We start from the raw sequence: 26,141 nt of genomic DNA, 5'->3' as shown, positions 1-26,141 counted from the left end.
ATCGAATATAACATAATAATTAACGTCTTTTTATTAAGATCATAACATGAATAATATGATTGATATAGCATTTAGGCAATCATGGGACTCAAGTAAGGTACGAATAACAAACGAACGCATAATGATATTTGAAGCAAAATCAATTGAGTACGGTCCCCTCAGACGCCGTAACTCCAATCTAAATTACATGCCCAACAAATTGCTTATAGAAAACAAAATTTATTAACTTCAACATATATCCTCGCATTACAAAGATGCTTCCAAATATACTTCAATAACATGGAACACGAATAATGAGATTGATAATACAAATATGAAAGAAAACACAAACATTAAGGCATTTGGTCAAATTAAGCATCAATTTGATATGTCCTTTTAGACGTCTTTACATTAGGTTAAGTTACATGACGAATGAATTCGTTTGGGTTGTATCGAAAATCACAAACCGAAATACAGCCTTTCGTGTTATTTACATTCATAGTTCTACGTTTCTTATTGTTCTTACCATATTTTCTGTCATCTGCGCGGCGTTTCTGACAAATCGTATTATTTGTGCTGCAATTAGGTTGCGTCCTGTTACCGACAAAATTAGGTTCGCATATACAATCACTACCACTAGGATTAGGTTTGGTTACTTTACCGGTAAAATTAGGTTTAGTTCTTCTTCGTTTTGCTGGTGTCAAAGTGTCATGTCTTTTAACATATCTGTACCTCTTCTTTCCACAATGCTCACAGTACTTTGTCCTACCACGGGTTTTGTTTCTTCTGTGGTTAGGTTCGGTTGCATCATCGGTACACATGAATTTAACATCTTCCTGCACATTGGGATCACACTTCAATCGCACATAAATACTTCGAACTTGGCTCCAAAGGTTAGTTTGATGCAAGTTAGCACTGTTTCGCTCAATTACTGGATCTTCAAAACTATGCAATATCACAATTTGGATGATGGAAACCAAAGCACTGCATTACATACTGCGAAGGCACCATCAGACCGCTCACCAATATCATTCTGGTTCTTTCGTTGAATACACAATGCAACATCTCCAATTCGGTTGAACAATCACTACAAACATTGGTAGGAACGCACACTTTCTTCCTGAATTTCACAAATACTGGAATCAACTTATCTCCTGCTACATGAACCACAGGATTAATATCATATTGAACATATGGGTGACGCAGACAGATAATAGCGTTCTCAAGATGAGGATGATCATAACTTTCCACACAATGATATATACCCAAATCTTCATTATACACAGTATCAGTAGACCAATCAAAAGTATTCGGCTGAAAGAAAAGTCAGGATAATTTGTTCGAACCAATACGGCAGTATACTTCTGTGAAGACTTCGCAAATTCTACCAATACAGATTCAAAGTTTACTTTCTCCTTGTTTTCTAGAGTGTCTACAGAGTCCTGTACTTCGATGCATCTCTGTACTGCCCTGCCGACAATTCGTTGATTGATCTGTTGTAGTTGATGCTGTAAGCCGTTGTTACGCTGTTGCAATTTCTCTATTTGCTCATCAAGATGTTGGGCCTGCTGATTTGCCTTTTGGTTCAACTTTTCCAATTGTTGGTTCACTTTGGTGAACTGTTCAGTTTGGTCCTTGAGTAGACGTGATACTTCCTTTAAAACTTCGGTAACATTCATCTAAAAAAAAATACAAGTACTGTATGGCTCAATCACGATCGCTTTCTACTACTGCTTCAAAAACGATATTTTTCTCTTCTTCCCATCCCGGGTTTCTGGCATCATTTACAACGATAAAATATCGCTGTTCTGGTTCTTTTTCGTAATCTAAATTAGAGCCATCCAATTAACACACACTTCATTCCTATTTGATTCCATTTTTTTTAACATTCTATATATCTGGTTGCTATTGACACCTGATATCCAAAATCGTTTTATTTAAACATCTGAAAATCTTTATACATTGACAATTATATTATTTTGACAAATATATTATTTTAAAAAAATTCTTCTTCTTCAGATAGTAAAAATCAGCCCGCCTAGTACATATTTAGAAAATCTTATTGCCCAAAAATATAAAAATACACAACGTACCGTTGTACACTACCGGCATTTATTATAAAACGACGAATCAACTTTCTCGAAATCTCTCCGTGCAACCATTTTCATAAAACTTACTGTAGAACTGGTGAGAAATAACATATTAAAATTAAAAATGTGTTTCTTCTAAAATATAGCAATTACAAATACACAGAAAAATCTCAAGAAATATTTGATACGCCACCATCAACATTAGTCAGAACATAATCAATCAAAAGCGGGGATTTGACTTCGTTTATGGGGCTGATCCATTCATCGGAAGTGGTATAAAGCAAACGTTTTTTGACGTTTTCTTCCGGTTTCCGATTATAGGGCAAAACGAGATTAGATAGGAAGAAACGATTACCTGCGATTACTTAAGCGTTCCAAGTATATCCTCCATCCTTAACACTTTACTAAAACTGCAAGAAGTAAAAATCCGTTACTACTTCCGGTTTCAATACTGATATAGGAAAACGATAAGAAATACCGAGAAGAACTTTTATTTCGGAATTAATTTAACATTTTAAGATTAGATGCCGTATTCTCTCTTATCTGAACATTTAAACCGGAAGTGGTAGAAATGAACCAAAGGTTGCGCTTGCTATGCACAAATAAAACACAGCAGTTATACGCGTAAAATGACGAAATACAGACTAGATTAGGTAGAAGGTAAAAGAGGGAAAGTGAGAAGAAGAAAGTTAATTTTACGAAAACTTAGAGCACTTGCCTTGGTTTTCCTTGCTCTTCTCCGATAATCTTTCTGATTCTACCTTCCTTCCTTCGTTGTTTTGAAGTTGACGATAATAGTACGCTGGCAAATAAATTCCTAGCGCAGAAGGTATTCAAACTGAAGATGTAATTGACGATTGGATTTCACATACCGTCAAAACTGACAGGGGCGACGAATAATATGCTAGTACTAAACACAAAAATGGAAACTCGATATTGAAATGGTCCTGGATAGATTGTTTCAACTGCTATGAACCCCTTTAAATCTATCGGTTGGCCTGAAAACAACCTCTTGTTCACAGTTGTTTTGTCGTATGGAGATATATTCAACTTAACTTCCACACTCCAAGTAAATAGTCAGTTCAAGTGGTTTTATACTACTAAGGGGACGATGACATCTGAATTCGCTTACGTTTTGAAGTCTCATGAAAATGATTTTTTTTTCAGTTTAAGGCCCCAGATAATGCCCTTTAGACTAAGGTAGATGATAATTAATTCAAGTAAATGATTATGGAAGAATCGGTGGAATGAGAAGATGGGAGGAAACTGAAGTATTCCGAGAAAACCCACGGACCGATGTTGTCCACCACAAGCTTACATGACCGGAGATCGAAGCAGGGACTCCACGCACTAGAGGTAAGCGATCTGCTAATGAGCCAACGTGCCCATATATGACGAAATCCACATACAGTCGATAGGAATGTTATGTATTGAAGTGAAGGAGTTATATCTGTGTGGTTTTATTTGCCTTCTCTTTACAGAATGCTGAAATAAGTTGAATTATTTTACAAATACTTGTCTGACTTAGCACAACATAGGTAAAAAATTTCTAAAATTGAATCAGTAAATTGACTGAGATTTGATAAAACTTTTCAAGTGATTTAAATTTATTAAAAAATTAGAAATTGGTGGCATAATGGTAGGAACTGCACACTATCTACTTCAATTAATTTAGTACAGGCCTTGTACTCCTTGAATTGCCCACTTTTTGCCTGGTGCGGATACCTACGCATGAATTTACTTTGATAGGGATCGAAAACTTTAGACGGGTTAATATTTAATATAAGGATAAATTACATTAAACTTTGTATAATCACAAAGATTTTACTATATTTTCAGTGGAAGGACATCCCTAAATGACGCTACTGATGATGCAGTAAACAGTGAATATTACCTAAAATAATACCCAACTTCAGTAATCTCTTTCGCACTTGATATGCTATATGTGGTTCAGTTTTCCTGCACATTTTCAATATATACCTGCAAATATAAAACATAGTTCAAACAAACGTGGTCGATTAAACATAGTATACAAATCATTGGCCAAACGGAAAATGTAAACACGATTTTTTTATTCCTAATTAATTATCATGATATTTCCTTGTATCTGGTCTGCTGAAAGCGGATATTGCAATGCGTTTAGAGTCATTTTAAGGAAGAAATTAAAAATTATTATAAAAAAAGTGGAAGACTATAATTATTCATATATTAAAATTTTACATTATATGTTTGTGGCCATTTCTTTCGGCAACATCTCGGGAACCACAAGCTTTGGAAAGATGCCATTTTCATTGGTCAATTGGAAATTTTGAATAGCAATAAAATTTATTTCTTTCAGAAATTTATCTCTGGCATTCTCATCCAGAAAATATATACGGGGATTAGCATAAATAATTCATTCGTTTTGAAAAGACTATTTTTCAAAATTATTACACGTACACATATGAAAGATATATGGAAAGAACGAGGAATTCACCGAGTTTTTATTGTGTAGAGTTTGTCAACCCCTCATTGGTTCATCCCAGTTCGTGATGAACTTCCACATCGCTGGGTTGGGTGTATAGGTAAGAATGACATAGCTTTCTTCGTCTGGCCTCCCAGATTTCATCATTTAACGGCTTGCGACTTTTTCCTATGGGTGTGCGTTAAGAACTTTATTTATGTACCTCTTACCGATATCCTTAGTCGAGCTCATATAATGCATCAGTGCTGCAGTGCAGACCATTGACAGGACTATGCTACAAAGTGTATGGAATGAGCCCGAGTATCGTATGGACGTGTGTTGTGTCACAAAAGGGGCCCGTATTGAACATTTGTAAAAGGCGTATAAACTTGGTGAGATTGTGATTCTTTTCGTATATTTTCCATGTGTGTACTTGTAATATTTTTGAAAATATAGCTGTTTCAAAACGAATGAATTATTTATGCTAGCCCTTTACATATAACTGTGCATTGTTCTTACTTTAGAATTTATGAACTCCTTAACAAGTCATTATGCATCTTTGGGGCGTGCAGATCCAAGATTGAATAGCATTGGAATATTTGAAATTCATGCAAAATAAAATTCTCCATGTATGAGAGAAAAATTAACCTCTCGCAATTTGCTGTATGTTACAAATAAATACAGTGTAACGTATTTACGTGTTACATACATTCATTTTGATTTGTAATACATTGTCTCAAATAAAAATAATATATGTTTACATCCAAGGAAAGATGTGTATTAAATATTAACATATCAATACATATACGTACTTTCATATATGTATAGATTTAAAAAAAGCATGCCAGGGCTTGAAAGGGATTTCAAAACAAAAGAATAATTATATCTGTAATATTACCTCATCAATATTTGAAAAAGATGAAATAACCAATCTATTCGTATTAGACAAGTATGTGAATATAAATTCGCCAGACGATATGCAAATTCTCATTAGTACTACTACATCAAAGTTTGTTTGCATATGTATTTACTTTTGAATTTACAAGTTCTCTATACATGATCATGAATTTAAAATTAATTGAAAGTAAATATTGTATTCATATGACTTTGAATGAGATGATAACAAAACTTCGTAAACAGCAAACCATGTCATGTTTCAAACGACATACATTACTATTATTAAATGACTGATACTATTACTATTAAAATATTCCGTTTACTATGTAAAATAAAGCTAACAACAATATTATATTTCCTATTACTGTATCCAGCCATGAACATTTTAAACTACAATAGTGGATTGTCGTTTTTACCATCTACATTGGAAATTAAAATACGTATTATCAAATGCATATATTTAGAACCATCAGAATCATAGTTAAATTGTATTTTGCATTTGTTATATTATATATACTCTATACATCATCAATAGCTTATAATGTACAGACTGAATATTTGAATTTTTATGTTATTTGCAATTTTCTGTATTGTATCAGGAAACATTGCGTGTACATATATTCGCTTCCCAGACAACACATTACCCAACACTTGTTTATGTCCCCATTAAGTTAACTAGCATAACCTGCCAGATTTTTGTAGTGGAAGATATGCTTCATGACATAGGTTTAACATTCCGGAACACTTTGGTTTTGATATAAATAACACTGAGAAAAGACGAGTCAGCATTCAAAAATCTACACTTAGATTAGCTTCACTAGACCCATGTCTGGTCCGTGATCTCTCGCCGCTGTTTAATACAATTAACATTTGTGCGATCAATAGGGAAGCTTTGTTAGACTTTCAAGCTAATTATATGGAAATTTGTCTCTCAGACTTTAAATACGCAAGTACTTGGACACGAAACATGTCTTCCATTATCTTCATTTTACGCTTTGAACTTTGAACTTTGAATAGGACTTGTTTTGTTTTAGTACTAAGAATTCCTAATATTCCAGTAGCTTAGATGTAAGAAATAAGTTTAGTTTGAATCACTATTCTTTAATCAAAGCTGTTTTGGTTTCAGGCAGATACATATTTACTCTAAACTATCCAAAACTCTGGGAATAGTGTATTTTAAGGCTATTTAAGCATAAAAATTGAAGTCAAGACTGACATTTGATTGTATCTATATCTATCTATCTATCTATCTATCTATCTATCTATCTATCTATATATATATATATATAAAAATAATATATGTTTACATCCAAGGAAAGATGTGTATTAAATATTAACATATCAATACATATACGTACTTTCATATATGTATAGATTAAAAAAAAAGCATGCATCAAATCTCAGTCAATTTACTGATTCAATTTTAGAAATTTTTTACCTATGTTGTGCTAAGTCAGACAAGTATTTGTAAAATAATTCAACTTATTTCAGCATTCTGTAAAGAGAAGGCAAATAAAACCACACAGATATAACTCCTTCACTTCAATACATAACATTCCTATCGACTGTATGTGGATTTCGTCATATATGGGCACGTTGGCTCATTAGCAGATCGCTTACCTCTAGTGCGTGGAGTCCCTGCTTCGATCTCCGGTCATGTAAGCTTGTGGTGGACAACATCGGTCCGTGGGTTTTCTCGGAATACTTCAGTTTCCTCCCATCTTCTCATTCCACCGATTCTTCCATAATCATTTACTTGAATTAATTATCATCTACCTTAGTCTAAAGGGCATTATCTGGGGCCTTAAACTGAAAAAAAAAATCATTTTCATGAGACTTCAAAACGTAAGCGAATTCAGATGTCATCGTCCCCTTAGTAGTATAAAACCACTTGAACTGACTATTTACTTGGAGTGTGGAAGTTAAGTTGAATATATCTCCATACGACAAAACAACTGTGAACAAGAGGTTGTTTTCAGGCCAACCGATAGATTTAAAGGGGTTCATAGCAGTTGAAACAATCTATCCAGGACCATTTCAATATCGAGTTTCCATTTTTGTGTTTAGTACTAGCATATTATTCGTCGCCCCTGTCAGTTTTGACTGTATGTGAAATCCAATCGTCAATTACATCTTCAGTTTGAATACCTTCTGCGCTAGGAATTTATTTGCCAGCGTACTATTATCGTCAACTTCAAAACAACGAAGGAAGGAAGGTAGAATCAGAAAGATTATCGGAGAAGAGCAAGGAAAACCAAGGCAAGTGCTCTAAGTTTTCGTAAAATTAACTTTCTTCTTCTCACTTTCCCTCTTTTACCTTCTACCTAATCTAGTCTGTATTTCGTCATTTTACGCGTATAACTGCTGTGTTTTATTTGTGCATAGCAAGCGCAACCTTTGGTTCATTTCTACCACTTCCGGTTTAAATGTTCAGATAAGAGAGAATACGGCATCTAATCTTAAAATGTTAAATTAATTCCGAAATAAAAGTTCTTCTCGGTATTTCTTATCGTTTTCCTATATCAGTATTGAAACCGGAAGTAGTAACGGATTTTTACTTCTTGCAGTTTTAGTAAAGTGTTAAGGATGGAGGATATACTTGGAACGCTTAAGTAATCGCAGGTAATCGTTTCTTCCTATCTAATCTCGTTTTGCCCTATAATCGGAAACCGGAAGAAAACGTCAAAAAACGTTTGCTTTATACCACTTCCGATGAATGGATCAGCCCCATAAACGAAGTCAAATCCCCGCTTTTGATTGATTATGTTCTGACTAATGTTGATGGTGGCGTATCAAATATTTCTTGAGATTTTTCTGTGTATTTGTAATTGCTATATTTTAGAAGAAACACATTTTTAATTTTAATATGTTATTTCTCACCAGTTCTACAGTAAGTTTTATGAAAATGGTTGCACGGAGAGATTTCGAGAAAGTTGATTCGTCGTTTTATAATAAATGCCGGTAGTGTACAACGGTACGTTGTGTATTTTTATATTTTTGGGCAATAAGATTTTCTAAATATGTACTAGGCGGGCTGATTTTTACTATCTGAAGAAGAAGAATTTTTTTAAAATAATATATTTGTCAAAATAATATAATTGTCAATGTATAAAGATTTTCAGATGTTTAAATAAAACGATTTTGGATATCAGGTGTCAATAGCAACCAGATATATAGAATGTTAAAAAAAATGGAATCAAATAGGAATGAAGTGTGTGTTAATTGGATGGCTCTAATTTAGATTACGAAAAAGAACCAGAACAGCGATATTTTATCGTTGTAAATGATGCCAGAAACCCGGGATGGGAAGAAGAGAAAAATATCGTTTTTGAAGCAGTAGTAGAAAGCGATCGTGATTGAGCCATACAGTACTTGTATTTTTTTTTAGATGAATGTTACCGAAGTTTTAAAGGAAGTATCACGTCTACTCAAGGACCAAACTGAACAGTTCACCAAAGTGAACCAACAATTGGAAAAGTTGAACCAAAAGGCAAATCAGCAGGCCCAACATCTTGATGAGCAAATAGAGAAATTGCAACAGCGTAACAACGGCTTACAGCATCAACTACAACAGATCAATCAACGAATTGTCGGCAGGGCAGTACAGAGATGCATCGAAGTACAGGACTCTGTAGACACTCTAGAAAACAAGGAGAAAGTAAACTTTGAATCTGTATTGGTAGAATTTGCGAAGTCTTCACAGAAGTATACTGCCGTATTGGTTCGAACAAATTATCCTGACTTTTCTTTCAGCCGGATACTTTTGATTGGTCTACTGATACTGTGTATAATGAAGATTTGGGTATATATCATTGTGTGGAAAGTTATGATCATCCTCATCTTGAGAACGCTATTATCTGTCTGCGTCACCCATATGTTCAATATGATATTAATCCTGTGGTTCATGTAGCAGGAGATAAGTTGATTCCAGTATTTGTGAAATTCAGGAAGAAAGTGTGCGTTCCTACCAATGTTTGTAGTGATTGTTCAACCGAATTGGAGATGTTGCATTGTGTATTCAACGAAAGAACCAGAATGATATTGGTGAGCGGTCTGATGGTGCCTTCGCAGTATGTAATGCAGTGCTTTGGTTTCCATCATCCAAATTGTGATATTGCATAGTTTTGAAGATCCAGTAATTGAGCGAAACAGTGCTAACTTGCATCAAACTAACCTTTGGAGCCAAGTTCGAAGTATTTATGTGCGATTGAAGTGTGATCCCAATGTGCAGGAAGATGTTAAATTCATGTGTACCGATGATGCAACCGAACCTAACCACAGAAGAAACAAAACCCGTGGTAGGACAAAGTACTGTGAGCATTGTGGAAAGAAGAGGTACAGATATGTTAAAAGACATGACACTTTGACACCAGCAAAACGAAGAAGAACTAAACCTAATTTTACCGGTAAAGTAACCAAACCTAATCCTAGTGGTAGTGATTGTATATGCGAACCTAATTTTGTCGGTAACAGGACGCAACCTAATTGCAGCACAAATAATACGATTTGTCAGAAACGCCGCGCAGATGACAGAAAATATGGTAAGAACAATAAGAAACGTAGAACTATGAATGTAAATAACACGAAAGGCTGTATTTCGGTTTGTGATTTTCGATACAACCCAAACGAATTCATTCGTCATGTAACTTAACCTAATGTAAAGACGTCTAAAAGGACATATCAAATTGATGCTTAATTTGACCAAATGCCTTAATGTTTGTGTTTTCTTTCATATTTGTATTATCAATCTCATTATTCGTGTTCCATGTTATTGAAGTATATTTGGAAGCATCTTTGTAATGCGAGGATATATGTTGAAGTTAATAAATTTTGTTTTCTATAAGCAATTTGTTGGGCATGTAATTTAGATTGGAGTTACGGCGTCTGAGGGGACCGTACTCAATTGATTTTGCTTCAAATATCATTATGCGTTCGTTTGTTATTCGTACCTTACTTGAGTCCCATGATTGCCTAAATGCTATATCAATCATATTATTTATGTTATGATCTTAATAAAAAGACGTTAATTATTATGTTATATTCGATCATTCTTTGCTAGATCAACAACTATATGAATATCACATACATCTTTCTCTAAACCTTCTTTATGATGCCTAAGTAGATAATTATTGAATTGTAACAAGCATTTTATGGACCCGTAAAAGAACTTAAATAATTTGCAAATGGACCCGAAAAAGGACTTAAATAACTTGTTAATCTAATTTCGAATTTGCCTCATCGTCGTTGAAATGTATAAGTAAATGAAAATGATGATAAAAATTTAAAGTAAATAAATATGATAACAATATTGTTATAGAATTAAATATGGTATATATGTATGTATAATTATATGAATTGTAATTTTTAAATATACGAGGTGCATTTGAAACCTCGAATCATTCACATGTATATGTAAACGGTCCAGAATTCTTTTCTTTTTATGAAGTTAATGAATAAAAAGAAAAGTCCGTCGGGTGCCATTATATACAACGGTACGTTGTATATTTTTATATTTTTGGGCAATAAGATTTTCTAAATATGTACTAGGCGGGCTGATTTTTACTATCTGAAGAAGAAGAAATGTTCAAAAATAATATATTTGTCAAAATAATATAATTGTCAATGTATAAAGATTTCCAGATGTTTAAATAATGCGATTTTGGATAGCAGTTGTCAATAGCAACCAGATATATAGAATATAAATAAATGAAATCAAATAGGAATGAAGTGTGTGTTAATTTGATGGCTCAAATTTAGATTACGAAAAGGAACCAGAGTGAAATTTTATTATTCGTTCTAAGTGGGAGTCGATTCCGGACGCTCTTTTTATTAACCCTCTACCTATAACCTATATGGGACAAAGTTTTACTATATATATATATATAAGGTAACTGCAGGTATATACACCAGTGCAGCTTAATACGCCAAGTGTTCAGTGCTGGGACGTCTTCGACGAAATCAGCTAAAATGCGCCTCCAATATGTGCCATGATCTTGAGCAAGTCCGATTTCATGAATACTCAGGGTGACAGCACTGAGACCGCCACGCCGTGCACTTTTGTTTTGCTCCGGGAATGTTCCGTGGAAGAACGTTATTATTTCAATAGAGGTAAGAATCCGTTATTAGTATCGAGCTAACTGAGAATATTGCCGATTGTTTACAGCAATGTACACATTACAATGTACCTCCGTCTAGGAACACTTTATTTTGTAAGTGTAAAGTCAGTATTGGTGATTCCATGGCTACTGAATCAATACTGATCATAGTGCAGGGAAATACGCCAGGGCTTGTGCAGGACTGACTGCAGAAGACAAAGATGTTTTCATTTGTCCCACATGTTCCATGTAATATCAGTGTAGTTTTTTTAAGTCACAGTATAACGATACTATTTGTTTAACTTCTTATGGACTAAAACTTTTCAGTTTTCAATTTTAGACATTATAGTTTTCACACTTTATCTTTTTATCTAGATCTTGCACTTTGGTTATTCTACTTTTTACTTCAGACATGTTGTATATTAATATTTAAGTACGTTTAATACAGACGATGTAAGCAGTTGCAAGATTTATTAGAGGCCTCTAGCAGTATCCTAGACTTGGCGTAATTACCTGCATGTATTGGTAAATACGCCAATTTGCAACACTTTTTTTTCAAATCTTCGATACAAAATAGAAGTGAGTTGCCTTATTCCCACATATTTTCTACACCCAAAAAAGGTTACTCTGCAACGCACATGTGTTGTTCTTAGTGTTTCGTGAAAATTAAGACCATAAAAAAATCCAACACTCTTAACATGGCGTATTTACTTGCACCTACCTTATACACACACACACACACACACACACACATATATATATATATATATATATATATGTCTTTATACCTTTTGAATCACAGGACCGATCTTGATCAAATTTTCAACATAAATGAGGTTCGAGCCAAGGACCGTGCTTATCATTCCACTTTGAAGATGCAACTTAAGAGAGGGGAGGGGAGATATTTAAGAGTGATAGAAAATCACCGCTGATGATAGTGTCAAACCCGTAGTTTCCGGGGTTAATGAGACGAACAGTAACATTTCCGATGCCGTTTAAATCCACACTCAGCCCTTAATATCCATAGTAACAGGTATCTTCGTCGTGCGAAGAATGAGTATTCTTCTCATACAAAATAATAGGGCTATAAAGTACGGAGTATATTTTGCATCCCCCCTTATATGATATTGTTTTAAAGTGTTTTATTTTACTTGAAGCTCATTGTTGTCTTAATTTAAATTAGTTTACAATTAGTTAGGAAACAATTAGTTTAAATTCTTATCTTTACATTCGTACTAGATAAGGTGTACTGAGAGTATTTATGCAGTATTTATGCAGAGAGGTCGTGTATTTAAGCACTGAAATAAACAGAACCTTATATGTTTTAAAGCATTTTATCTTTTTACGTTTTCCATAGCGAAAATAAGAACTTGGTTTACAGTTTGACTTACGTAACACTGTCTGATACATGTTACAATAAATAGCCAAATAACTTATGTTTTACCGCTTGGATAAATCAAAACTTATTTCTTGCAACCAAACTATTCTCGTAGCCATAACGGGCAATAAAAATGTATAGAACAAAACACTGAGATCTACAGCAAACGGAAAAATATAAATAATATTCAACAATAATTTCGAAGCGACTCTGAAATATAACCAATCATACAGGATTTCCGATTCAGTTGGATAAAATTATATTTCATTTCGTTTGCAACGTAAAGTTCCCGTCTCTGTTTTCCTAGACATTTATCTTCTTTCATACTTGGCCTATTCTTAATGCTCTGTCTTATTTTATTGTATTCCTCCTGTATTATAACTTTCTCGTTTTGATATTTATCTGTTTATGTCCTTGGTTGATTGTAATTCTCTTTATATCCTGTTTCCTTTTTAACTGTTACACGAACTTCTTAATCTAATATTACTACCGGGGTTTAGAATTTTAGAAGTAGTTTTTATGGGAAAAGGGAAGGAAAAATGTGATGAAAATAAGGTGGAAAAATGGCAAAGAAAAGTATTAATTTTTTTTTACCTACGATGGGAACTACTTTTGTATCTAATTAAAATTGCCTTAACATGAGTTATGTATGTACACCTCTATAGTATAATTTTTATAGATTGTCTATATAGGGCAAGTCAAAATGATGGACTCGATTTCATAAATTTATGCTGTGACATCTTATAAGCATATGTTATTGTGAGGCGTACAGTACACTTGGAATGGTTATCTTTCAAAGTGTAGTTTCCATTCAGTGTTTCCACTTTCTACCGCTGAGAGTCAGCAGCGAGCATGAAATAAAATGCTGATATTGATACAAAAGTTTTGGTAGGAGAAGACTATCGGCTTGATGTGCACCGTGTTGTGTGGCGAGGTGCTCACATAATTAAAACACTTGTCATATGTTTGAGGCAAACTTTGGCAGTTTACTTTTCTTACGAAATTTTGATTTTCAGTTTCAGTCCTTTTCAGTAGTAAGACTACATAAGGCGTGGACCTTCCGTATAACGTGGAATCTTAACAACATGAGCTCCCACCAGAAATCGAACCCGGATCTCCCACGCCAAAGGTGCGTACACCAATCTCTTAGCCAGTAGAAAACTCCTTTCTTCCTTCTTTATACCATATCTTAGCACATAATGTTTATAAGATTTCACTGAATAAGTTTCGGAAATCAGGCCCATCATTTTGATATGCTCTGTATACTAAGTAGATTACAAATCTGTTTTAGTAGTCACCACAAGAAGACATATACAAGATGTTTCGAGAAGAAACTGAGAAACTTCGCATGTGTTCATGGCATTAATACAAAATAAATAAATAAAAAGTAAAGTAAAAAAGTATTTTCAACTTTAATCAGAAACGCGTAATTAGGCAGATGGGATTATTTCATATCATAAATTAAATTGGTCGTCGGTTGACGTCTTCAGGATCTCAATACAATGATATATCGTATATAGATATACGACTGAATGAAATAATTAGAGCAATCACTGTAGGGTGATTGCCTTAAATTGGATTCATCTCCATAATTAGACTTTTTTCGACTGAAGACACTTTTTTCTTGAGTTGAGGTTCCAAAATACATATATGAAAATTGTCATTTGAGTTAAATATATAGGCTGTAGCTTACATTGGACAAGTATTTTCTGAATGTGACTGCACAAATTAGTATTTATAAGTAGTTTATCTGTTAAGATGTATTAGACCCTAATTTCAAAGCTGCAATGACCTTCATTTATTCCACTATACAAGGGTCCTATCAAATCTGTAAATTTCAATACCAGCTGATGACATATTATTGGGCGACTTTAGAAAGCTATATTTTCACTAATTCTAAACAGAAATACATTACTTTAGTGTTATGGGAAAGTTTAGTTTCCTCACATAAACGTGGCACAAGGGTCCAGTAGTATTCAAACTTTACAATTTCTCCCTTTTCTAAGAAATTAATCAGGATAATCCCCTTGGCATTCCAAAACATTGCTGCCATAACCTTGTTTGCGAAAAAAAAAAATGTTTGGCTTCCTTTGAGACAGGAGATCCAGGTCGTTTTCATTACTTCGGTTCTTGTTTTAATTCCGCTTGTACCCATATCTTGTCCATAGTTAAAAATATGCCATTAAACTCCTCAGGATCATTTTTCAAAAGTTCAAAAACAATCATGGGAAAGGGTGAGTCAATTGCGTTTCTGTTGAACTGAAAACAACTTAGGTACCCACGTCCCGGACATGTTAGAAAACCATAATTCGTTTATGATCATGTGTTTTTGCTCGCTCATAGAAAATATTTACAGTCTCAGCTACGGTCATTCAAAATCAGGTCAGGAATTTTGTTGACATTTTCTGTAGTGGTCGACGCTGAAGGTCTGCCACTACGGGTAAATTCTTTAATGCTGTTTCTGCCACCATGAATTTCAGCTACGCACATTTTCACAATGGAATACGAGAGCGCGGAGTCCCTTATTGCCTCTACCATGTCCATATGAATTTCCTGTGGTGTTGAGCAGTTTTTTTTTATGTAGGCACTTAATGACAGCTCGATGCTCGATTTTGTTCATGTCATAAATTTCTGTCACTTTAGCCGACTTAGCGTCTTATAAACTCCTCACCTGAAACAATAGAGAAATGAAATTTTACACAATGATTCACAAAGGATGCACCAACATCACCTAATGTATACAAACATAAAATAATTGGTTTCTTCCAAGTCAGGCCACAAACTTTCATATCCACCTCCTATAACTAAAAAATATGCAATAGCCTTACGCCGTACCATTTGAGAAAATATAACCATACAGGATTGGCAAATTATTAAACTGGCTGTATACCAGAGTATACTTGACAATGTTTACCTGCCGATATTTGAGTGGTATAAAATTTGAACACTTCTTGTCTATTAGTTTAAAACTTAAAATTGCGTATCAAAATAAACGGAAGCACAACTCTGGAACGCTTGGATAAATTTAAATCATACTTGATACACATATGAATAGGCAAGTAAAAAAAAAAAAAAAAAAACTTACGTGTACCAAATTAAATTGAAATTGTTTCAGGCATTCCAGAGTAATGTTGGAATGTGAACAATTCATTTACCTTGATATGCAATTGTAACTTTTAGACTCAAAGGCAAGAAGTGTTCAAATTTTTGTACCACTCAAATATCGGCAGGGAAACATTGTTTAACATGCTCTGCATTACAACCATGTTAACAGAGTAGCAAACCATATAAAGTTACTTCTTTTAAATTATACTATGTAAGGTTATTGCATTTTGGGCTAAAATACCCTACCACTCCCTTCGAAGGGTAGAAAGAGTGAAATATCAAAATAATTGAAAATGACCGACATTAGTGTCAAATCCATATTTTTCAGAGTCACTAAGCTAGTTGGTAACACATGCGAAGACATTTAAGCATAAGCTTAATCAAAGGGCATCGCTAGGGCATGGGAGGGAAAGTTATGACATATAAACATTATCGAAAACGTCAAATAATAGTGTAGAAGTCATAATTTTCGGGGATGCTGAGATGAATGGTGACATTACCAATGCTGTTTGAGTCCACGTTCAGACCACATCAGCAAAAGGGACTACAATGGATGAAAACAAAATAACCAAAATGACCAAAGTACAACGATACGATATTGTATATTTGTACGATATTGTTTATTTGTAATACTTCCATTTTTGTAATTTTAATTATTGTGGGCAAAAGGTGTTGCTTAAAAGTGTACAGACTGTGATGAAGAAGAAGAAAAAGATATTTTTTTTTAAAAAAATGTTGATAATGTATGATATTTAACCGTTGTTATTGTAATAACAGGTTCGTCGTTTTTCGGGGTTGGTTGGACAACCAGTAGTTGTTTGATTGTGATACTAAGAGAGAATATAGATAATGAAAACCGACGCTGTCTAAAATGACTGTGTATTATTTCAAAGTAGTAAGTGATTGATTATGTTATGTGATTTCATTGTACGTGATATCTTATAGGCATTATATTAGCGAACTGGGAAAAGTAACTGTTATATTTAAAAGCAGTGGCGGCGGTTGGACGTCAAAAGTGGGGGGGGGGCAAGACATGATCTCAATATTTGTATATCAATGTTAGTTTTTTGGTTGCTTCTAACATTTTGTTTGACGAAACGTTGTATAACTATTAGGATACTGTATTTTCCAGTTAAAACACCGTATATCGTGTTTCATATTTTACTAAGTAAATTGACAAGAGCAACGCAAGTAGATACTAGCCCTTTGTACTCTTAAACAACGAAGATGTAAGAAGAGATTTGATTCCTTGCTCATGAACATCTTAAAATTCTGTCTGGAAAATTGTGTGGTCAGATTAGGGGCTTATTTGATAAATTCGCAAAACAAACAGAAAGGATAATATTAATCGAACAGTAATGAAAAATGAGGCTTGTTTCGCAATAGTTATATTGAAACTGGGAATTAATGAACAACTTATATTTTTAATTCCAAGCATATTATTACACGTTATTACTCTTAGAAAAACAGTAAATACTACAAGCATATGCTGCGACATTTAAAGAAATACTTTTGCAGCTTCCCGTAAAATGTTCGTTGCCATTAGGTACAGTTTTCACTTTCTTGGAATACATCAAAACTCAACAATCCTTAGAATCACTCCACACTCGTTATGGAAAATAATCCTAAAACTAGAGATGCCCACGAGACAAGATTTGAGGCTGTTTCGTCTCGAAAATGTGCTGTAAAAGTGATGTCTCGGCTCGAAAACTGTATTCTTCTCTATTGGAAGAGCTGTGTCTCGACTCGAATTTTGTCAGGAAAATTCTGTCTCGACTCGTCTTGTGTGTATCCCTACCTAAAACCTAGAATTATGTTGAATTCACCAAATTTAATTGTATACAGTATATATACTCCTAAATTCAGATATTACACTGCAAAACAATGCCTCGCCTTTGACGTGGGAGACCCGGCTTCGATTCCTGGCGGGAGCTCATGTGGTTTGTATTCCACATTAATCAGTAGGTCCACGTCTCATATAGCCTCACTGGTGAACGGGATGTTAAACTCAAAAAAATCAAATCAAAATATTCCTTACCATTAGAAAGAAGAAAAGACATTTTAGGAACTGTCGATTTTTGTGCAATTAAAGAATAATTTGTGAACAGTGTTTCTTCCAGACATGCTTTTGGGAGGCACTGCCCCCCAAAGCTCTGAGAGTATCCCACCCGCCGAACGAGACCAAAATAATACGTCTATAATATAATAATAAATAGAATAGTACCAGCAGTGCTCCCCCCGGAATACTAAGTGTGCGCCCCGGAACATTGTTTCTGAAAGAAACACTGCTCGTGAAGAATTTCTTTTTTTTTTGCGAAATGTTATCTCGTTTAGTTCTAAAGCAACTGACTAACATATCGAGCCCTTGTAAGAAGAAATGAAAGTACACTCGAATTGTGACACTCCAATAGGTTAATTTTTGGGCCATTTTTCGTGGCAATTAAAACGCAATTCATGTAGCTTTCTTCCCTGTACGGGAAGACAACCAATACGTACTCACGGAACGGCAAATATTTTATGGCACCATTTTTATTCTATGAACCAATAATACATATAAAAACTTTATATTTTCAAATGAAATTATATACATTGATGGGTCATTTCAAAAAAATGGGGGGCAACTGTCCCCCTTTGCCCCCCCTAATCGCCGCCCATGTTTAAAAGTTTATCGTTACATATAAATGGTGTTTCCGCCCGGACCTTGAGACTTGTTAGAAGTTCAGAGTAAACAGTCTCATATCTGTTGAACACCATGGATTAAATTTTATTAAGGACCAAGAGAAAAATACATCACAACCCTGAAATGAATATTCACAGTGATGAAGGCACCAATAGTGATTCGTCAATGAATATGACTGAGTTTATAAGACAGTTAGAAGAACAGTTGAATGCTAAAATCGAACAAAGTACGCAACAGATACATCTCAACAACGAATAAATTACGCAGAAAGTGAATGCTAAAATCCAACAAGTAGATGCTAGGATGGAACAATTGACACGGCGTTCATTTACCAAGATAGAACAAATATTCAAACAAATTGATACCAAACTGGAACCTACCGATAATAGAATAGGACCCATTATTCATAGTTTTGTGATAGTGCAAAGTTCCGTCGAAACAATAGAAACCCGAGTCAACAACCATCAAAATCAGATAATGAAGTTGCAAGAAGTGCAAAACATCAAGGAAAGATTGGAAACAGCAGATATATCTATTGACCCAGTCATCAACATGACTTGTGTAGATCAAAATGCCGATGGGACCAGACTACGTGAGGAAGGCAGAATTTTACCCGAATGTTATTACGAATAAGAGGACGCTCCTTCCACTTCCGAAAACCAAGAAAGAAGATTAAGTAAGAAAACTGATAATCATGACAAATTTAGAAATAAAAGGTATTCTAATACGCATTTCAAAATTAGTGAAATTAAGTCGTTGACCAAATTCAGTGGTAGGTCCGAGGATACTCCAGCCAGTACGTATATTTTTAGAAAAAAATAAAGAAGAATGTGAATTGATCGGCGTGAGTGCGCATAGTTTCCTTAAAATTTTATAAAATGTTTTATTGCCACCCTGCTCGGCATGGTTTAACGCTGTTAGAAGTAATTTAAGTACCTATTCAGATTTCAAAATTGCTCTGTTATCCACTTTTGGAAATGACTTTTTGATGGCAAATCGGTAAGCGTTTATTAAAAATAGACATTATAATCCTAAAGTATAGATAAAACAAATCTCACTGATTTTGTAATCACGGCTTATAATGAATTGAAATTGATCAATCCTTATCAACCTGCATTACGCGTTATCGAGTCAATACAAATGTTGTTAGCTTTTAGGTTACAGCAAATCTTAATATCGTCCCAGTGTATTCATTTTAACCATTTACCTGCAATAGATCAAAATTTTGAAAGTTAAATGAAGTTGCAAAGTAATTTTAACCGTAGTCAATCCAATCATTTTCTTATTCGTAATAATAATGTTATGGAAAATCGTAATCATAATGCAAGAGGCAATTTTGGATTTTCTCATACCGGAAATATAACTGAACCTAATTGTAATGGTAATATGACTGAACCTAATTTTAGAAGAAACGAAAATGGTAATCATACAGCTATTACGAATAATGGAAATAATCGATCTAATTTTCCACGTACTCCCAGATTTCGTAGTAACTACTTAGGGAGCAGAAATTTTCAAAATAGGAACCGAAGATCTGGTGAAGTAAATAACATACAGGACTGTACACAAGATTGTGCTATTCAATGCAACCTAATCGAATCTTTTGATAATGTAAGTTGAGCTAAAGTTATGGCGTCCGACAAAACATTTTCAATTAATTCTTGTTTTCTTTCACTTTGAATATTGTTACGGCTTCTTTGTAATTCGCTCTTCTTTCATGTTATAAGCAATCACATATTTATTTACAACGGTTGTGTATTTATAGAGTTTTGCTAATTATGCCTAAATGGAATAATTAGGTCATGATGTATTTCTAATGTATACTAATTATTTTGTCAACAAGCCTCAATGTTGTCGAATTAAAGAATCTGTTGTAGGACCTGAATAATTAACAAACTGGAATTTCAAATATGTCCTTATTATCTATAATTTGATAGAATTAAATAAAATGAATTATGCAATGAATGAAATTAAATTTATATATATATATGAATTATAATTTATATATTTGAGGGCTATCAGAAAGTAAGGTAACCTTTGTATATGTGAAATGTCGGTCCAGGATTCTTTCTTTAATTACGGACAATTTAAGAAGTCTTGTTCTGCAGCCATATATACAACGATACGATATTGTATATTTATAACACTTCCATTGTTGTAATTTTAATTATTGTGGGCAAAAGAGGTTGCTTAAAATTCCACATACTGCGATGACAAAAAAGAGAAAGATATCTTAAAAATATGTTGATAATGTATGATATTTAACCATTGTTATTGTAATAACAGATTCGTCGTTTTTCGGGGTTGGTAGGACAACCAGTAGTTGTTGTTTGATTGTGATACTAAGAGATAATATATATAATGAAAGCCGACGCTGTCTAAAATCACTGCGTATTATTTCAAAGTAGTAAGTGATTGATTATGTTATGTGATTTCATTGTACGTGATGTCTTATAGGCATTACATTAGCCAACCGGGAAAAGTAACGGTTATCTTTCAAAGCTTATCGTTACAAAAGTTAGTGCCGAATCCGTTGTTCTCGGGGGTCAGAAAATCGACTGATCCCTTTGAAATTACTTTTAGACCATAGTTATCACTTACTTTAAGCTGTGCGTTTTATATGCCATACCCTGGAAGGGTGTATTCCAGGGGAATAATGTGTCCCAAAATGTATGCCAAAAATGAGATTATCTTATGAATTTTTGTCACGCATTTTCATTGAAATTAATGTCCTAAAGAAGAAAGGAATTCAAAAATATTTTCCCTCAAGTTATTCTTACATTGCTAAGTATGGGCATTTCAGCTCACTCTAATAGAAACGTTTGTAGTGTGTTTATTTTTGCATAATGTTTAATGCTATCCATATCAGCTTGTCTACTGTAGTTAGTTGCTGCCGAACTGAAGACACAAGTCATATTAATTAAATTAATAGAATGGGATTTAAATTGACAAAGTATGTTTAGGATATCAACATGGTATAATATAAATTTAGTAGCCAGTGAAGAATTGGGCCGTCTAATAGTTAATATTAAGTATACCTACGTATAATTATGTTGTCCATGTAGTTACTTCTGCAGAAACTAAACATCTAGATTTTTTAAAGAAAAAGTTCGTTTTGGCTTTTCTGAAAAAGTAAGAATTTTGACTTATATCCGACGATGCACAAGAGAAATAAATTGAGTGCTTGTTTATTTTTTTTCACCATTATAAACCTACAAATTAAGGTGAAGAGTTTTCATTTTCTCATTTCTGAATGGAAACCGTGCGATTAAACTTAATTGTATTCATAAACTGTTGATTCGCTCTTGAAATAAAAATAATCGTTAAAAGGGATCAACGTACTAGAAGTTTCAATCTCGTCCCATAGGCGTTAACAACTAGAGGATCATTGGTGCCATCTAACGGGCTATGAGTACCTTCTACCATCTTTAATAGTAGATAATGGAATGCGATTAACACTCGTTAAAAGTAACGTCATTCATTAAGATATTCACTGATTGTCTCAATAAATGAATCCGGCCGAAATAATCGTTCTAGCTATGTATTGGAAGAAACGGAATTTAAATACTTGCTTACAAGTTTTAGATGTGATTAGTCGCATGTCAGCCGTTAAGTTGCAAACGGATTGATTCTATTAACGAACTCAACCGATATATTCGCTTTAATTATCTGTATTGAAGGAAACAAAATTCAAAAATTCGTTTACATGTTTCAGATATGGGAGTGCCGTTAAGGAGTGTGGCCCCCAATTAAAAGATCGAAACCTCGAAATGTGTTTAAAGAAGCTCGATTGACCTGGATTCAAGCCTTGTTGTTAGGTAATTTCTAGTAAAAACTAGTTTTGGGAAAAATATCTTAGGATGTATGTGTGAACAATTTTTGAAGAATATTTTTTTACATACTTTTACAAAAGATTTCATTTCAAACAGACGTTAACATTTGCATAATACACTCCAGGAGCGTACCTATAATTTTTTGTTGGGGGGTCCAAAGTTTGTTTTTCTGGGGAGTAGTCCTATACGTTAAGATAATTAATATATGTAATTTCTCATCAATGCTAATATAGGTACTAACTAAACAGCGTGACAAACATCTTGGCATTTGAAGGCGGCGCTCTAAGTTCCCTTTAAATGCTGCTAGCAAATGAGAGGCCAGCAGTATTGCCACGTTTATTTGCTACACATCCATGTCTATCCCCTGCCACCTGATCGCGCTGTAGTTTATCTGCTTAGCTATAGCAATTCCCCTTTACCACTCGGCAACGTCGCGAAAGAGCTTGCGTTTTATTCATTTAGCTGAAATGCCAATATGTTTGTCACAGGCTTTAAAATACTTAAATACTGACACGAACTGTCGCAATATTTGAGGTTACATACATTAATAGTAGTTCCGCTTAAGAAAATTTGTTTATTATGAAGCTTAGTAAGATTATTTACAATAGTGTTAATGTTATTACGTAACCAGAGATAGATTAACACAAATCAAAGGATGGAGGAAATTGGAAGAAATGTATTGACTTCAGAATCCCCTAATTCTGAATTCCAACAATTTATGCAGCAGATGAGAGAATTGATAGAAAATAAATTGGAATCTTAGAATGGTTAAATGTCAAATCAAATGGAGCGATTAGGAGAATCACAGAGTGAACATTTACCATATCAAATTGAACAAATAACAAATAAATTAGAAACCCAAACAGCTACTTTGGAATCGCATAGCCATACATTTGATCAAATGACCAACAAACTGGAACAATTAGAACAAACTTACAGTACCAGACTTGAACAATTAGAACAAAATCACAGTGTCAAAGGGTCTTTCCTGGTAAGATAGTGAAATCGGCCCTTGATCCAAATTGGGTCGCTATTGGCCAAAAACTTTACCCTTGACTTAAAACTACCTTAAAAACAAATTGACTCCTACCATCTCCCCTTACCGAATTATCGTATCATACATGCTCAAAATTAAATATTTTTAAAGTTTGGTGGGGGTTGTCCAAAAATTTTGAAAGTTTCACAGATTGTAGATTCTATCTAGATGCAAATGTTCTATTGTTTCAAAACTATCGATGCGTTTTTTTTTTGGTTTTTGTTTTTTTGCGTGTTGAAAATTTCAAAAAGTTGTATAAAAAAGTTTGGGGGGGACACGTTTCTGATTTTCTGGTTAAAAAAATGTGTTGTACCCTTAGGTACAACAGCCACCCTGAATGAGGTTTTCCTGGGTTTTCCTCATTCACACCAGGCAAATGCCGGTGTGGTACCTAACTTATAGGTCCAAGGCCGCTTCCTTCCTTCCCCAATCTTTTCTTCCTTCTTTTTCCCCGGATAGTGTGCTCGCCGATGGACGTCTTCCCTCAAAATGTGAAGGGTTAAATGGCCTTAGATACCCAGAGCCCAGATATCTAAATCCTAACCTAACCTAACCTTAGGTACAACATATATATTTTTCGTGACCTGAAAGTGATGGCAAAATTGTTAAAAAGAACTAAAACTGAAAAGAAACGATTTTTGCACAGTTTTTCCACCATTTTAGGGCCCTCAAGTGAGGGCTTCTTTCAAACAATCCTTCGCAAAGTTTACAATTTTCCTTTCTCTTGCTTCCCTTCCGTTTCTGTAGTTTTTCGGCTGCTTCGATTGTGTCCATTTCGAAACAGAAACAGCAAATATATCTCCGCAACAGTGCTTCCACTTCAACTGACTCTTACACAACAAAGTTACTCACAGCTCGCGGTAGAGAGCGCTTCCAGTAAGAGAGCGCTACTGTGTGCGGCCACTGAAGCAAGCAAGGATAGATACCACGAACCGACGCGAGGTATGTGTTTGCAAGAGTCAGTTGAAGTTGAAGCTCTGTAACGGAGGTATATTTGGTGTTCTATTCCGAAATGGACATAATCGAAGCCGCCAAAGAATGCCAGAATCAGAAGGGACGCAAGAGAAAGGAAAATTGTGAACTTTGGCAAAGAATTGTTTGAAGAGGCTCTCACCTTGAGGGCCCTAAAATGGTGGAAAATCTGTGCGAAAAACAGTTTTATTTCTTTTTCACAATGTTGCCATCAGTTTCAGACCACGAAAAAAAATATATGTTGTACCAAAGGATATAACACATTTTTCAACCAGAAAACCAGGAACGTGACCCCCCCCCCCAAAAAAAATCTACATTTTTTGAAATTTTCAACACGCAAAGAAATAAAGAGAATACGCATTGATGGTTTTGAAAGAAAGGCACATTTACATCTAGATAGTATCTACAATCTGTGAAACTTTCAAAATGTTTCCCCCCCCCCCCCGAAATTTAAAAAAAAATATTCGATTTTGAGCATGTATGTTACGATAATTCGGTAAGGAGAGGGGCTAGGGGTTAAAAAGGTAGTTTTAAGTTAAGGGTAACCTTTTGAGTCACTAGCAACCCAATTTGGATCAAGGGCCGATTTCACTATCTTACGAGGAAAGACCCTTTGAACAACTATCACAACATCTAACGAATAAGTTAATGAAATGGAAGAGCGAATTGATAATAACACTGCTCGGATTGAAAATAATTTCACCCAAATTCGTGACCTGCAACATGAATTCCTAGATTTCAAGAAGTCAACACAATGATACGTTAACTCACCGGAACCTTTATATTCAAGAATCTGTCCCGAAAGTATCCCAAACTGCTAATTCACCAGACACAAGTCCGCAAAATGTAACAATAATAATAATAATGTCCAGCACAGAACTAGAAAGCAAAATTACAGAATAAAGGACCAACTGCAACGATACTTGTTTTTTAAGATCTTTATTCTATCTTTATTTGTATTCATGGGCAAAATGTACTTTTAAAATATGCACAAGCTCTTCAAGAAAGCAAGGAAGAAGAATATGAATAAGAAAAACAGAAGTAAATTCTTTTCTGCTGTTATGGGATGATATTTTGTTATGATAGTGATTTGACGATGTGAGTTCAGTTGTCATAGTAACGAAAAATAAATAACGCATAACAAAGGATCCATCTCGTAGAAACTACATGTTTAATTTTTAACGTGTGTAAAAGTTTAATTAGTTACGTATTATAATAAAAAGGTGATATCATGATACAATGTTTATACGAATTTTGATAAATCAGTAACCTTGTTTATATAAATATATGAACTGTGAAACTTCAGTTATAAATTTGGTGGTTACCGCCTCAGGATTTCAGATTTCTGTGAAGTTAGGTAAACAATCTCTTAGATAATTAACTCCAGGATTGCAGATTGATTTTGAGGCTACGTAGTTATTTTGCTAAAAACATCAAAACGCAATATACTTTATTAAGGAGTGGAAGAACATTTTTCAGAAACATCAAAATGAGTTTTCTTGGTATTGAAAATGCAACTGAATCAAATGGTAATAGGGAGATGAACTCCCTTGACTTAGCTGACCTGATTAAACAGCGGATTGGACAAACGAGGCAAGCGAATGAATCTTAGTGGGCGAATTTTGGTGAGCGA

This window comes from Thermobia domestica, chromosome 2, assembly GCF_964235325.1.
Source record: "Thermobia domestica chromosome 2, izTheDome1.hap1.1, whole genome shotgun sequence".
Lineage (NCBI taxonomy): Eukaryota > Metazoa > Arthropoda > Insecta > Zygentoma > Lepismatidae > Thermobia > Thermobia domestica.
The sequence above is the reverse complement of the archived record's forward strand: the minus strand, read 5'-3'. Positions refer to the sequence as shown.